The sequence below is a fragment of the Urocitellus parryii genome, chromosome 9 (genome assembly GCF_045843805.1).
Source record: "Urocitellus parryii isolate mUroPar1 chromosome 9, mUroPar1.hap1, whole genome shotgun sequence".
Taxonomy (NCBI): Eukaryota; Metazoa; Chordata; class Mammalia; order Rodentia; family Sciuridae; genus Urocitellus; species Urocitellus parryii.
The window spans coordinates 52,328,565-52,345,945 of NC_135539.1; the positions used below are offsets into that span (position 1 = coordinate 52,328,565).

General features: G+C 35.7%; 1 pseudogene; it reads right to left on the minus strand.

The window, feature by feature from the left end:
- Positions 1–10,936: 10,936 nt before the first annotated feature.
- LOC113194180 (cell division cycle 7-related protein kinase pseudogene) lies at positions 10,937–12,338 on the minus strand (annotated as a pseudogene).
- Between the last annotated feature and the right edge of the window lie 5,043 nt (positions 12,339–17,381).

The window sequence follows — 17,381 nt, forward strand, 5'->3', positions numbered from 1 at the left end:
AGAGCCCCCTTTTAATATATAGTCCAAATAAACAAGGCACACTACCAACAGGTTACATCAGTGGGTGCATGCTCACAAGCAATGTTTATGACCTTGAGTACATGCACTGAATCCGAGTGTTTCTGACCTTGACTACATACTAAACACAACATAGCTGGGCCTTAGCTACATACTAAAAAACATAATATAAAACAACATGGCCTGCTAGAAGCCTCTGGGAGAGAGCCTAAGTATAGCCATTTTGGGCCTGCCCCAACACATTGATCTTTGAAAGTAGAATGAGTGGGACTAATAAAAGGGAAGAAGAGATAAATTTTAAAAAGAAGCATTTGAAATCATTAATTAAGGAAAGAGAAAGCTTTAGAAGGGAAGAAGTGGTATATAGAACATTCAAGTATGATTAATAATTGATATGAAATAATGACCTTAAAATAGTTTTTTTCTGAATCAAATTTGAGTGACCATGGCTTGGGAACATCAATTCAAGTTACCCTGAATCACATGTTCCACTGTGGAAGAGATTACATGAATTTTTTTTTAATTGTCACAGAAAAAAAAGTTGTACATCAATGCATTTACCAAATCATTGGTCAAGACATCGTGTAGACTACATCTTGCAGTCTACAGCAAGGTGGGGAAGGCTCTTCTACAGGTTTCAGATGTTATCTTATAGCATTCATAGCTTTAGGATTGGTGAAAGCTAGAGCTCTGCTGAGTCCAGAGATGCATTAGAAAGAAGTCTATTAGTTATAAGAACATTAAGTCACTCAGGTGTGGTGGTGCACACCTGTGATTCCAGCTATGCAGGAGGCCGAGGCAGGAAGATCACAAGTTCAAAGCCAGCTTCAGCAATAAGTGAGATCCTGTCTCAAAATAAAAAATAAATAAATAAAAGGGGCCGGGGATATAGCTCATTGGTAAAGTGTCCCTGGATTCAAACCACAGTGTCCAAAACATGAAAACAAAACTAGGTTAAGGCAAATGGCTGTTCAAGGGATTAAGATAGCCCAAGATAATTTTGATTTTGGGCTCTGGACCTGCAACATTCTATCTCACCATCATCACAATGTTCAAGTCAGCCAAGGTCAAGCAGTTCACGGTATCTTTAATATAAATGCAACCTTTTCAGAGAATTTGAGTTCACAATTGGGACTAAAAAGGCATCCATTGGATTTTGTTATTGGAGGCTATTAGTGACCTTGCTAAGAGTTTTAATGGAGTGGTGGGGGTAGAAATTAGATTATAGCAAGTTGAAAAGTAAGTGGGAGGCAAGGAAGTACAGGTAGTAAATGAAAGAGACAGATAGAATATTAACTAAAAAAACTGAAGCTGGCAAGGAAGGAGCATGTTGAGGTAAGAAATTCCCAAAGAGACAGAAAAATGTAATAGGTACATTAGTGTCTAGACTCTAAATTCAGATTGGATTATTACTATGCCACTTACTGGTTTTATAACATTAGGCAAGTTGTAAAACCTTGAGACTATTCAGTTTTCATATTTGTAAGATTGGAATAATAATAACAGTAGTAATGATAATGACAATAATAATAATTAATACTAATAATATTTATCTCATAGGCAGGGATGGATCCTGGTTTTGGAGAACCCTGAAGCTCATATAATTTTGGGGTCTCTTATAGAAAAGGAATAAATATGAATGTAAAAATAGGATATAAATTTAGGATCCAGTGTTTCGAAAGTGTACAATTGAATGCCCTGAACTTTAGGGTTCATTTGTCTCACAATAAATCTGCCCCTGCTCATAAAATTTAAACTCAGAGGATTAAATGCTAAAATGAAGGCTTAATGTCTGGACTATAGAAAAGACTCAGTAAATCTTTCTGTGATTATTATTTAATCCTATTTCTAGACCTATGGACAGGACATACTAAAAGTTAAGAAAGAAATAGGAGAGAGGAATTAGGAACCCAGTGCCTCACACGTTGTTAGCTTTTAGGGTGTTAGGCAAGTGTGCCCTATCACTGAGCTATAACCCCAGCCAGGAGATTAGCATGGAATAAGACTCAGGTGGAAACAGATATTGGCACGTAGAGACAGGAGGAAAACTAAGTTTCAGAGAGCATGAAGTCTTAATTTGAAGAAAAGGGGTTTGTAGGTGTAGGCAAATAAAGTTTTTAGGTGTGAGGGAGTTTTGAATTCTAGAAATTCATGATTGATTACACCATTAGGTTAGAGGCAAAATAATATGTGCAGGGAAACTGGGTTGATACACTGTTTCAAATATCGTCTGTATTAATTTTTTATTGCTGTTGTAACAAATTATCACAAATTTTTGGCTTTACACAACACGAATTTATTGCCTTACAGTTTTGGAGGTCAGAAGTTCAAAATGGCTCTGCAGAACTGCCTTCCTTCTGGAAGCTCTAGGGTGGACTCTTCACTGCCTGGCTGAGCTTGGAGAAGCTTGTCCACATTCCTCTGCTTCTTGCCACGGCTATAATTTTAGATATGGTTTGTTTAATCATATCCCCAAGAGTCTGTTTTGATGAAGGGCTTGATCCCCAGATCTGTGCTATTGTGTGTGTGGGTGTGACCTCAGAAGGAATTTTGCGACCCCACTGTCTCTGATTTCCTGTTTGGTGATGTCAGCTTTTACACACACATATTCCTCCACTGAGATGTGATTATATCTGGGGTCGGGGTGGGGAACTTCACCTAAACTAGGCCAATGCAGATGCTGTGTTCTTGAACCTCCAAAACAATAAACTAAATAAACCTTTTTGTTTTATAAAGTTAGCTGCCTCAGGTATTTCATTGTGCTAATTCAGAGTTGACTAATACAACCACATTAGCACATTTTCTCACTCTGATCCTTCAACTTCCCTCATCTAAGGGCTTTTCTGATCACATTGGATCCATTTGCATACTCCAGGAAAATCTCCTCGTTTTAAGGCCCTTAATTACATGGCAAGGTCCCTTTTGCCATATAAGGTATTCACAGAATCCAGGAATTAGGACATATACAACTTTGAGTGGGGTGGGGTTGTGGGAGAGGGCAGCTATTATTCAACCTAGCAAAGCATCTATTAAAAGCAATAATCAATATTGATCAATTATTGACTCACTAAGAACATAACCCAACATAATTGCTTGTAAATTTTTCATTTGTTTCCTGTTTTTCTTTTTTAAAAAACTCTCCTCCAAAGGTAAATGAATATATTGGAGAGTAATTCTATTACAGCTCTTTTCTTGTTAATTTATAAAACCTTGCAAATGTAACAGATAATCTCATTAAATTCTTAGGATAGAAATTTTCAGAAGAAACATGAACCATAAGTATCTAATTCCAGAACATATTGAAGTAACACTAAGGTTACTCAAAGAAGGGAATTTTTTTCAGATAACACTAGAAAATAGTTAAATTTAAAATAATTAAAATAAATACTCACCTCTATGAATTAATTATATAAGTTAATAGGTAAGAAAGCAGATCTGTGGGTGCAGACACTAGTAGGTACATAGAAAGTTGGAATTTATTCTTGATTCTTTCTCCTCACACATCCACATAGCCACTAACTTCCTCTGAATTCCATCTGTGAAATATCTTCTATCCCCTCGATACTTTTGTCCCTATTGCCTGGTTTACTGTAAGTGCATTGTGACAGGTTTTCTTGCCTCTATTTTGTACCATTGGAATTCTTCCTCCATAATTGCCTGATGTGACCTTTCAAAAATCTGATTCGATTATAAGCCTATACTCTGACTTAAAAAACATTTTAATGACTTTACTCCACCTAGAGATAAAGTTCATGCTTCCTTACCAAGGCTCACAGGACCCTTCACAGAAAGACCCCTGAATGTTGTCCAGACGAATCTCTTGCCACTCAACCCCTCCTGGCATGCTACACTCTAGCCACACTGACCTTGCACATGATAACATGATAGTCCTTCTGTCTGCCGTATTCTTGTTTTGATTTCTTTTAATTGCTTATCTCTATTCCAAATAGACTGTAAACTCTAAAAGTGGAGTTGACTATGTTTTCTCTAGCCACTGTGTGGGCCATTTGTGCCCAACACAATTCCTGTTGCTTAGTAACCCTAAATATATATTTGTTAGAGATAATGTAAAAACTGACATTTATAAAATTATAAAAATCTTGAAAATATTACCTACTGTTCAATGAATTTCAGAATCATGTGTTTTCATAAATTGTGTATTGTAAATGTAATGTATTTTTGGAGATGATTTTTTTCTCTTTTTTGTTACATAGGTAATATAGAAAGAGTTATTTATAAAGGATTCAAAGATACATGAATACAAATGCTCACATATATTGATGTGTATCTTTTGACATCTTTGCTCTGCACTAACATGCATGAAATACATGGATATTTTTAAAATGAATGGAACAATATTTTATACATAATAATAAAGCTTTCAATGAACAATGTCTTAGTGATTGCTCTATGGTCACACTCAAAGTTATATATTATTATTTAAAAAAATTTTTTTTGGTAGATAGACAGAATACTTTTATTTATTTTTAGGTGTTGATGCTGATTAGCAACACCAGTGCTTCATATGTGCTAGGTAAGTGCTCTTCCACTGAGCTACAGACCAGCCCATATCGTATTCTTAATATTTTAGTATACTACATAGTATTTTTTAATCCCACAATTTATTAAGCTACTCTCTGTGTTAACAGATATTTTGTGTCATTTTTACGTGTTCATTATTATAAATAGTATTGTGTAATAAACATTATTATGTATTAAACTTCTTTGTTCAAACATCTCTGTGTCCATGTTTAGAAATTTTTATAGGTTATATTAATGCAAAACTATCAGGTTAAGGAATATGTGAAATCTTAACTTTGGAAGATAATGCTAAATTGTTTTCTAAAAGGGTTTTATAATCAGTTCTCTCACAAAGTATCTATGAGTGTTCTTCTCTCTAACTTCTTGTCAACACTGGATACTATCAATATGTAAAATTTTTGCCAGTTTGATAGATATGAAGTGATATATCACTCCTGCTTTGGTTTGTGTTTTTGTCAGTTCTAGAGACATTGAGCATCTTTTCTTATATTTTTACCTAATTGAATTTCTTGGAATTGTTGATTGCTCTTTTTTGCTAATGAATTTTTTTTTGGGGGGTGGGGATACTGGGGATTGAACTCAGGGACACAAAGCTACTGAACCACATCACCAGCCCTACTTTTTTTTTGTAGTTTATTTAGAGACAGGGCCTCACTGAATTGCTTAGTGCCTCATTGTTGCTGAGGATGGCTTTGAACTCAAGATCCTCCTGAGCCTCTGGGATTACAGGTGTGTGCCATCCACCTGGCTTTCTACTGAGTTACTTTTTAAGAAGCTCTTTATATGTTCTTTGTCAGTTACATATGTTGCAAATATGTCTTAAAATCTTTATGATACTGCACAATGAAAAGAATTTTCAAATGTCCTGTAATTTGATTTTTTTCGTCTTTTTTGTGATGTTTTTTGAGCTTTGGGTATTATTTAGAAAAGCCATCCTTGTTCCAAAACTATAAAAATATTACATTACTGCCGCAGTCCAGCTGGCTGGGCAAAATAACCGAGGGGTGACAAACAACTTGTGTACATTGATACAGCAGGAGTAGGAGCCGTTTATTGTAGGACAGGAGAGGTATTTATACATTCCATACAGCTTATCTTAATTAACATAAACTAGATACAGCAGTCAGCCAATAAAAAATCTCCACACTTAATGGCTCGCTGGCACCACCTCACAAACCACTCCCCCTGGCAAAATACCAGGCGCCATCCTGACTTGTTTACAGACTCTAACAATTACTTTTACTTCATAGTTATTTAGCATTTGATATTTAATCCACTTGAAGCTTTTTATGTTTTATGAAGGAGGATACAACTTGATTTATTTCCCAAATTGTAGTTGTATGTCCCTAAACCATTTATTGAATTATATATTCTTTTACTACTAATTCCAAATGCATACTTTTTTTTTTTCTAAAAATCAACATATGTCCATGGGTCTTTTTGTGGGCTTTATATTTCCTTTTTTGTTGTTGTTGTTGTTGTTAGCATCTTTTTCCAAATTTTCCTGAATCACTGTGTATTTTGCATGCTTTGGTATATAATAAAAGAAATCTCCCTGTCACCATTTTTTCCCTCTTATATTTTAGAATTAGTCTGTTTTAGTTAGCTGTTTCTTTGCTGTGACTAAAAGGACCTAACCAGAACAAGTGTAAAGGAGAAGAAGTTTATTTGGAGTTTACAGTTTCAGAAGTCTCAGTCCAAAGACAGCCAGCTCCATTCCTCAAGGCTCAAGGTGAGGGTGAACATCATAGTGGAAGCCTATAGGGGAGGGAAGTAGTTCACATGGTGGTCAGAAAGCAGAGAGTGAGGCTCCCGAATCAAAATATATACCCTAAATCCATGCTCCCAATGAACCACTTTCTCCAACCACACCCCACCCGCCTCCAGTTACCACCCAGTTAATCCCATCAAAGATCAATTCACTGATTAGTTTAATGTGATAGCCCAATCATCTCTCCTCCAAACCTTTTTGCAATATTTTTTACTAAAATTCAACATATGTCTATGGATCTTTTTCTGGGCTTTATGTTTCATAAATATAAAGTTTCATAAATGAGATTTTGGGGAACACCTCACATCCAAACCGTAACATAGTCTTTCAAGATTAATTTAAAAATGGTGCTGGAATTGTTTTTATTATTGGTATTAGACTAATTTTTAAAATGCTAATTTCAAAAGCATAGACCCCTAATCAATCCTGACTTAAACTCTTGCCCTCAGTTTTATGTTTATCAGGGAGGAATTAACAATAGCACTTAGTTCTTAGGTTATCATGAGGAATAATATGATGGAATCCAGGCAGAGCTCTAGAACTAGAGCCTGCCACCTAAAAACTCTCAATAAGTGTTAATTATTTAGTTACCTTCATTAATAGGAACATTGCATGTCTCATTATTTAGGGTTTTCCCCCTTCTTTTAGTATTGTTCTTTAAGGAGTTATAGTTTTTTTTGTTCTGATGTGCACATTTTAATATTTTATTTCTATATATTTACAGTATAATTACTATCATGAATTAAATTTTTCTTCTATACAGCATTTTTTCTTTCTCATTTATTTATTTTTAAATTGAGATATATTTGAAATGTAATAAAATGCAGAGCTTAAACATGTGGTTAACAAAGTTTTAACAAATGAATATATCCATGTATCATAAAAATTAAGATATAGAACATTTCCATTATCCCTGAAAGTAAACTTGTGCTTCTTTTTGATTGGTATCCCCTTTCCACAGAGACAAATCCTCTTTTGATTTCTACCTTGTATCAGTTATCTATTGTTGCATAAAAGATTATATAAAATTTTGTGACGTAAAAAGAGTAATAAATATTATCATCTAAAAGTATTTTTGTTTCAAGAATTTGGGAGTTCATTAGTTGGATGATTCTTTTTAAGGTCTCTGGTGACGTTGCAGGCAGATGTTGAATGCAGTCACATGCAGTCATCTTGACTGAGCTGAGGATCTTCTATGTTGTCAAGTTCCTCCCCTAATGGGCCTTAAATAAGGCTCTGAGATGGCTTCATGACATATCCCAGAGCAAGCAATCCAAATGAGGCTTCCGAAGAAACTGCAATGAATTCTATGGCCTAACCTTGGAAGTCACTCACTGTTGCTTCTACAATATTGTGTTGACTATGTGGGCCACTCATGATTCAGTGTGGGAGGGAAATCCATGAGGTTATGAAAATTCACAGATAACAATCATTGAAGATATCTTGGAAGCTGACTAATATAAATTTAACATATACTAATATTTAACTATACTAATTTTACTTTTTTGAAATTTGTTTAAATGTATTCATACTGAACACACTCTTGTGTTAGGCTTTTTTTGCTTCACATAATATCTGCGATATAGTATTCCTGTATATAGCGATATAACATAGTATTCCTGTATATAACAGTAATTTGATGTTTGTGTTGCTGAGACATATTCTATTAAGAGTAACTGTAACACACAGTTTGGTTTTCCATAGTCCTGTTGATGGGTGTTTGTGTGCTATTATGATTAAAGACTTGTTTGAACATTTTATGTTAAAGGCTTTTCATGTACACGTGTTTCATTATCTAGGAATAGAATTGCTGGATCAAAGGGTAGGTGTATGTTAAATTTCAAAAGACACTAACAAAATAATTTCTAACATGGTTGCAATATTTCACATACTCAAGAGCAATATGTGAAAATTCCACTTGTTCTACTTCAATGATCCTTGTCTGCTAATTTATCCCTGAAGAATTCTGATCAATTTACTACTACAGTTTTGTCTTCCTGAGAATGTCATTAGTAATGAAATTCTACAGAATATAAGTTTTTTTTTTTTTTTTTTTTTTGTACCAGGGATTGAACTCAGGGACACTCCACTGAGCCACATTCAAGCCCTATTTTGTATTTTTTAAAGTCTAGAGACAGGGTTTCACTGAGTTGCTTAGTGCCTCGCTTTTGCTAAAGCTGGTTTTGAACTCTCAATCCTCTTGCCTCAGCCTCCCGAGCCGCTGGGATTAGAGTCGTATGCCACCCCACCCCTCCAACCTCCACAGAACATAAGCTTTAGAGACCCTTTCATTCTGCATATTGCCTTTGAATTCAGCTAAAATTTTCTGTGTACCAAAAATTCATTCCTTCTTATGTTGAACAGTATCCCATTACCATAAATATCACAGTTTACTCATCTGTTGAGATATAAGGCAAATCTTTTTTAATTTGAAAAATGTCTGGTTTATCAATTTTTTTCTTTTTAATTATTAAATTTCTTTATTATTATTTTTTTAATGTTGTCAATTTCTTTTGATAGTAATTTGTGTCTTGTCTAAGAAAACTTTGTCTACACCAAGGTCATCAAGGTCATGAATCTATTCTCCCATGTTTTCTTTATGTCCTTTTTTTTTTTTTTTGCTTTCAGATAGTTTTTTTTTTTTTTCTAGCCTTGGATGCTTTCCACCAACACATAGAGTGATCACTATTCAGTTGAAGATGGGAGTCCCCTGAAGGTCTATGGAGCTCGCTCTTTCTTCTTTAATCTCTTCTCTGGTATTCTCTCCTCTGAACTCAGTTTCTTGACCATCCTGAATATCTCCTTTCCTCATCAAAGAAAAACCACTGGAATCTGCCTCTTTGCATCATGACTTGGAAATACCTGTTTTGAAGCAGTATGCTTTTGCCTGGTAACCAGTGTTTTGAAATTCATCCTTTCATATATTTTTGTCTGATGTTATTTTATTTGTTCCAAACAGGAAGATAAACCTAGTCACTATTACTCCATCTTGTGGGTGTGTGCATGTGTGTGTGTGTATATATATGTGTGTGTGTGTGTGTGTGTGTGTGTGTATGTTTATTTATTTTGGTACTGTGGATTGAAACCAGGGGCACTTTACCATTGAGCTGCAGCCCCAGTTGTTTTTACTTATTTACTTTTTGAGACAGAATTTTGCTAAGTTATTTAGGGCCTCATTTTCTTGTTGAGGCTGTCCTCCAACTTGCTATCCTCTGCCTCAGCCTCTCGTATCACTGGGATTACAGGTGTGAGCCATCACATATTACTCCATCTTGGCTGGAAGCAGAAGATTTCAAAGGGTGACATCAGAGATACACATTCACAGTAAAAGGTCTATGATCCAATTCAAGTGAACTTTCTGGAATTTCATGAAACAGGAGTCATGGATAATTTTTTTCTCCACAATGGTATCAGCTTTTTATCTTTTATTTTTTTTTGGAAGAATTTTCCTTCCCCATTGAAGTACACTGACACTGTTGAAAACTCTCTGTACTGTTTATGTGTTAATGTATTTTTGAACAGTCTATTTTGTTCATTTTTTTGTGTATTGCGCAATATTATATGATCTTAACTATTGTGACTTTATGATAAGTCTTGAAACCCTCTGAGGTATGTTCTCATTTTCCAAGATTGCTTTGGCTATTCTAGATCTTCAAATCTTTGTATCTGCATATAAATCTCAAAATTCTAAGAAATCAAGAAGCTAAGACTTTTGATTCATTTAGTTCCTATCATATTCATTGATTAAGCCTTGCACCTTGGATGCATGTACTAGACTAAAATTGTTTCTTTTCTACATATGGCAGTGAAAAGTAATTAAGAAAACTAAAGATCTGATTCTCTTTGTGTGAATTTAACGCAAAGATCACATTGTTAATCCAAGGAATCCTCCCACACATTTTAAATAATCTTTATCTATAGTTTAAAATCTGCCACCAGAGCAAATAAGAGTTTTAAAATAAATCATTCCTGGATGCTAACACACAATAAGAGGGATCAGGGAAGAATAAAAGTGAATCGGATTAGACAAAGGGGGAACAAACGGAAGGGGTGGATGGGAATAGGAAAGACAATAGAATGAATCACCCGTAACTTTCCTATGTTCATATATGAATACACAACCAGTTTAACTCCACATCATGTACAACCACAAGAATGGGAAGTTATATTCCATGTATGTACAATATGCTGAAATACACTCTACTATCATGTATATTTAAAAAGAACAAATAAAAACATTAAAAAATGAATAATTCCCTCTGCCCTGGTCTCTAAACAAGAATTTATTATGGTTATTACCAACAACTCATTTCCATTCTGTCTCATAATACATAATATTAACAAACATTAAATAAAGAACCATCATCACAATCTTATAGCTTTAAAAACTAGATGCATCCAAGCATCTTCTGCTGTTGTTTTTGAAATTGGATTTAAATCTAGAAGTTTATCTAGCAAGTTGTAAGTTTTATGGGGTACCTCATCCTTGTCTTCCAAATTGGTCACACACTCATTAAAATGATTCCCACAGCCATTATTGACCACTTTCTATAATGAATTATCTGAGTGCTGTGCCCGAAATGCTTGTATGATGTAAGAAGTTTTCTAGTCCGTCTTCTCTGAAAAAGTCAGGTCATAAGTATGTCCTTCTATGTCACTTGTTAATGTGGGATTTGTTAGAATCCAGACCCCTGAGTCTCTCACAGAGTTTTCTCAAGTCTTGTGCTAAGATTTCTTTGCTACGCAACATCAATATGCCAAAAGTTTTAGCAGCCTAAATAGTTTCCCTGAGCCCTGAATTGTCAAAATTTGAGCCAACGCACTTAAAAGGATTATTTGCTTTATAAAATGGAACCCATCCATTAAGCAGAGAATTCTTTCTCTGACACCTGCAGACCACGGGTTGATTGCTGTAGTTTGATTGGGACCCTTCATCAAGACCTCTGGTGCTCTGAACCCTAAGAGTACCTGCTCTTGGGGCAACATGCTGATAACCTCAAAATGCAAATATTGCAAACTTTATCTGTTACATAGCAGTCACAATGGAGGCCAGCCAGGTAAGAACTGACAGTTTTCTTTATCATACTAATATTCATAATTTTTGTAGAAATGGCCTTCTTTTTGTTGCTGATTTTCTTGATCTTATACCCACAGTCTTCAACTGCTTTAACCAGTTTCACTGTAAGGGCTCTCATGTGAAATGGAGCTGTGTATCTTGAAATTTCTTTCTTCAGAAACAGGTGCTGGACAGAAAGGCCTACAGAACCTCCTTTGCTTATTAATTTGAGTTTGTGGAGGGTCTTTTAACAGAAATTTTTGTGGTGGAGTGTTGATCCAGTTCCTTAGGTGCTGGGCCACTCAACAAAATCATGTTTCCAGGGGTTACATGAGATTTGTTTTGTGAACAACTTTCCTGCTGAGCTTCAGAGTGGACACATTGAGTTCTTTGGGCCAAACCAAGGTGTCTACAGAGGTGTCTTTCTCAGGTACCTATTATATATATAAAAAAAAAATCACTGTGCTTAGAACCACAATGAACAATAATAAACCAATGAATGTGTTTCAAAGCTCTGAACATATTTAAGATATATTCTCACATTCCTGAAAGGAAAGAGAATTCAAAATGTCTGAAAAGGACTCATGCACCAGATAGATATAGCAAGAACCACATTTTTTCTTAAAGCAATATTTAACTTTGATGACATTTTCTTGCCTCCCAGCCATCAGCTGCAATTCTTAAAGGATGACTTGTGGAAATTAAGTGTCTGAGAGCAATTTTCTCTTCAGGTCCTACTTGTAACTGCGTTGTGGCCAAATAAACAGAGCTTTAAGTGTCTTCTCCAATTTTGTCTTTAATTTTCAACACATTGCCAAGCTTCATAGAGCTTCTCAAATTTTTTTTCTTTTTTAAGTATTGGAAGTTTTAAATTTGGCTCATACTTTTTTGAAGAGTCATCAGCCTGAAATCAGCCATGCAGGGCGAGGAAAAAGCCATTGGCTCCTCCATCTGAATTCTCAAAGATGCCTTCCTCACAAAATAACTGGAATGCAAAACATCAACTAAGAGGTCATGTCCACAGGGAGAACAAAGCTGCATATGTTCCAATCCTCAAAGCAAGGGAAACTGTGGTCATATTTAAGGAATTCCATTTGTTTTACTTTCACCTTCCAGAAATACCAGCAGAGGACGGAAGGGAGAGTTTCTCAGTCACCAGAGCCTCAGTAGCAGCTGGTGGAAAGGGGTAGGGGCTGAGGATAGACTAGGAGCAGGCCAGCGCACAAGCCTGCTGGAAAGAGAGGAGGGGGCAGGAAGAGGAGGGAGGTTTGATCTGGGGAAGGAAAAGGAAGCATCAGGAGGCTTGTCCAAGGGCACTGGCCACCAGGGCCCTTTCCCTGCAGAGGAAGAAAAGGAGAAGGACCTTCCTCTTTTAGACCCAAGACTGAACCTAGAGTGTGTTTTAAATTAATAATCTTCAAAAAAAATTTTTTTTTTGAAATGGTATCTTGCTGTGTTGCCCAGGCAGGTCTTGAACTTGTGGACTTGTGGACTCAATTGACCTTCCCACCTTAACCTCCCAAGTAGCTGGAGCTATAGGCATGTACCACTGTGACCAACTTAATAACCTTCAATTGAAAAAAAAAAGTTAATTCACAAAATTCATTAATTTTGGTTAGTATGAACCAAAGATTGCCACAACACAGCAAATGAGTGAAACCACAGTGTTGTTAGTGTGGAATTCTAGAAAAGAAGATGCTTCCTGAAGTTAACATTCAGAAACCATAGAATTTTATAGATGGAGGACATGTAAAAAGGTACCTATTTTAGTCCCATTATCTATTTATAATAGAAGTAAAGCCAAGAAAGTTTATATGGTTCCTTCAAAACTCCTAAGTGGCATCATCTAGAGCATTTTATGGCACTAAAAGAGATGACACAAGTCTATACTGTTGGATCAGATAAATTACCAGATGAGTTCAACAAATTAATCAGATAAATTAAAAGTATGACATTGGCAAAGTCATTTGATGCTTTCAGGAGAGATGAGAAGAGTCATTTAGTTTTAGCTTTAAGGAACTCTCTAGATGTTTGTGTCTCTTTAAGACTCAAGGTACCTCAAAACTGGGCTTTCAATTTTAGAGTCAAATACCAAATTTTTTTGCAGAGGGTTTATGCTATTTCTGTGATTTTAAAAAAGAAACAAGTTTTGCCAAAACTTACCAAATTTTATACATCAATATAATGTAAACAGCTGTCTCAGTAGAAACATTTGAGTGGTGATAAAAAATTATGAAAGCATATATACTTCCTGTCAAAAATATTTAAGGTGGTCATGTTGGATTTATAAGTTCCAATCATTTGAGTAAAACAGACAACTTGGCACACAGCCACACAATGAGTGGATTTGTTTTCCTGAGAATATTTGTTGCATCTCTCAAACCTAGATACATTTTTATATCTCTTCTCATTCATTGCTTCCTTCCCATTATATTCCCATTTTATTGTTTAAATAAATGCAATTTATCCTTAGGTCAAGAGTTTATTTCATTTTCTAAAAGCACCTTCTTTCATGCTTCTCTTGGTTCAGAAGGTCACATAATATAGGCCTCACTTAGTTTCCCAGTTCATATGCCATTGGAAGACTGACAGAAAAACTTAAGATGTTAAGGAACAAAGATTATGAGAATATTTCCTTGAACTCCTGTTATTTAGATTAGCAGAAATAATCTACATCTAGATACAATTTCAAACTTGGATTGTTGTGGGATTCAATAACAAAGAGACACAGCACCAGGGCATTCAATAGGAAGCAGTGTTGATTTCTTGCCTGAATAGAGCTCAGCACACTCATATCCAAAAACGGGAGTTCATGAATGCAGCAGGTCTTTGCCTTTTATAGCCCCTGCTGGACCCCTTCTTCCCACCACCTGCTACACACTAGCCCCTTTGTCTCCCCTATATAGAAAATTATATTTTTGCAGGTTTTCCTATACCACAAATTAATAGAGGGTGTGGCAGAGCTGTGCAGGTGCACTGGGGATAGGGGGGGTGTTAATGTGGTTGTGCATGAATACTTCAGTGCAGGCTGTGCCATGTTGCATTTAGTTGCACATGTGCCCATAGGTGCTGTCCATGCCACCTTGTCTTTGTTTGAAGAGGGCTTCTGCCACAGGATAACACCATTTTATATAAAAAGAAAATCAGAATATAATTGATAGAGAAAAACCAAGATTAGCAGAAAGTAAATGTCTCTCTCTTTTTGAAAGTGACCCTTTTCGTCCTCCAAAGCCAGGAATGCTGTTTGTAAAATGCCTCTCTTGTTCTTTAACCTTTGCTTGATCCACTCTAATTCTTCCTTTAGATTTCTTTTTGATATTCTGTTACTATCTGGTGGAGAAATCACATTTTATAACTCAGGTTCCATGCTTTTATAGTTATAAGAAGAGCAATTATCATAAATGGCTTCTGGAACAAGTCCTGCATTTGTTTTCTTTTTTTTTTTTTTATTGGTTGTTCAAAACATTACAAAGCTCATGACATATCATCTTTCATACATTTGATTCAAGTGAGTTATGAACTCCCATTTTTACCCCAAATACAAATTGCAGAATCACATCATTTACACATTCACATTTTTACATAATGCCATATTAGTGACTGTTGTATTCTGCTGCCTTTCCTATCCCCTACTATCCCCCCTCTCCTCCCCTCCCATCTTCCCTCTCTACCTCATCTGTTGTTGTTCAGTTCTCTCCCTTGTTTTTCCCCCCTTTCCCCTCACAACCTCTTATATGTGATTTCATATAACGTCGAGGGTTTTATTCCATTTCCATGCAGTTTCCCTTCTCTCTCCCTTTCTCTCCCCCCACTCCTCTCTGTTTAATGTTAATCTTTTCCTCATGCTCTTCCTCCCTGCTCAGTTCTTAGTTGCTCTCCTTAAATCAAAGAAGACATTTGGCATTTGATATTTAAGGATTGGCTAGCTTCACTTAGAATAATCTGCTCTAATGCCATCCATTTCCCTGCAAATTCCATGATTTTGTCATTTTTTAATGCCGCATAATACTCCATTGTGTATAAATGCCACATTTTTTTTTATCCATTCATCTATTGAAGGGCGTCTAGGTTGGTTCCACAGTCTAGCTATTGTGAATTATGCTGCTATGATCATTGATGTGGCAGTATCCCTATAGTACGCTCTTTTAAGTTCCTCAGGGAATAGTCCGAGAAGGGCGATAGCTGGGTCAAATGGTGGTTCCATTCCCAGCTTTCCCAGGAATCTCCATACTGCTTTCCATATTGGCCGCACCAATTTTCAGTCCCACCAGCAATGTACAAGTGTACCCTTTTCCCCACATCCTCGCCAGCACTTGTTGTTGTTTGACTTCATAATGGCTGCCAATCTTACTGGAGTGAGATGGTATCTTAGGGTGGTTTTGATTTGCATTTCTCTGACTGCTAGAGATGGTGAGCATTTTTTCATATACTGATTGATTGATTGTATGTCCTCCTCTGAGAAGTGTCTGTTCAGGTCCTTGGCCCATTTGTTGATTGGGTTATTTGTTATCTTATTGTTTAATTTTTTGAGTTCTTTGTATATTCTGGAAATTAGGACTCTATCTGAAGTGTGAGAAGTAAAGATTTGTACCCAGGATGTTGGCTCCCTATTTACTTCTCTTATTGTTTCTCTTGCTGAGAAAAAACTTTTTAGTTTAAGTAAGTCCCATTTGTTTATTCTTGTATTTAACTCTTGGGCTATGGGCGTCCTATTAAGGAATTTGGAGCCTGACCCCACAATATGTAGATCGCAGCCAACTTTTTCTTCTATCAGGCACAGAGTCTCTGATTTGTATTCGATTCGCCAGGATTTTATTGAGAATTTTTGCATCCAAGATCATTAGAGATATTGGTCTGTAGTTTTCTTTCTTTGAAGTGTCTTTGTCTGGTTTCAGGATCAGGGTGATGTTGGCCTCATAGAATGAATTTGGAAGAGCTCCTTCTTTTTCTATTTCTTGAAATAGCTTGAAAAGTATTGGTATTAATTCTTCTTTGAAGGTTTTGTAAAACTCCTCTGTATACCCATCCAGTCCAGGGCTTTTCTTGGTTGGTAGTCTTTTGATGGCCTCTTCTATTTCTTACTTTGTTATTGGTCTGTTTAAATTGTGTGTGTCTTCCTGACTCAATCTGGGCAGCTCATATGACTTAAGAAATTTATTGATATCTTCACTATCTTCTATTTTATTGGAATATAGGGTTTCAAAATACTTTCTAATTATCTTCTATATTTCTGTAGTGTCTGTTGTGATATTGCCTTTTTCATCCCATATGTTAGTAATTTGAGTTCTCTCTCTTCTTCTCTTTGTTAGTATGGCTAAGGGTCTGTCGATCTTATTTATTTTTTCCAAGAACCAACTTTTAGTTTTATCAATTTTTTCAATGGTCTTTTTTGTTTCAATTTCGTTGATTTCCTCTCTGATTTTAATTATTTCTTGTCTTCTACTACATTTGCTGTTGTTTTGCTCTTCATTTTCTAGGGTTTTAAGATGTAGTGTGAGTTCATTTATTTGTTGGTTTTTTCTTTTTTTGAGGAATGAAATCCAGGAAATGAATTTCCCTCTTAAAACTGCTTTCATTGTGTCCCATGGATTCCGATATGTTGTGTTTGTATTTTAATTTATCTCTAAGAATTTCTTTATTTCCTCCTTTATGTCTTCTGTAACCCATCGATCATTCAGTAACATATTGTTCATTTTCCATGTGATGCAGGATTTTTCCTTCCTTCTTTTATCATTGATTTCCAGTTTCCTTCCATTATGGTCAGATATGGTGCATGGTATTATCTCCACACCTTTATATTTACTAATGGTTGCCCTATGGAATAATATATGTCTATCTTTGAGAAGGATCCATGTGCTGCTGAGAAAAATGTATATCCACTTGATGATGGTTGATATATTCTATATATGTCGGTTAAGTCTAGGTTATTGACAGCATTATTGAGTTCTATAGTTTCTTTATTCAGCTTTTGTCTAGAGGAACTGTCTAATGGAG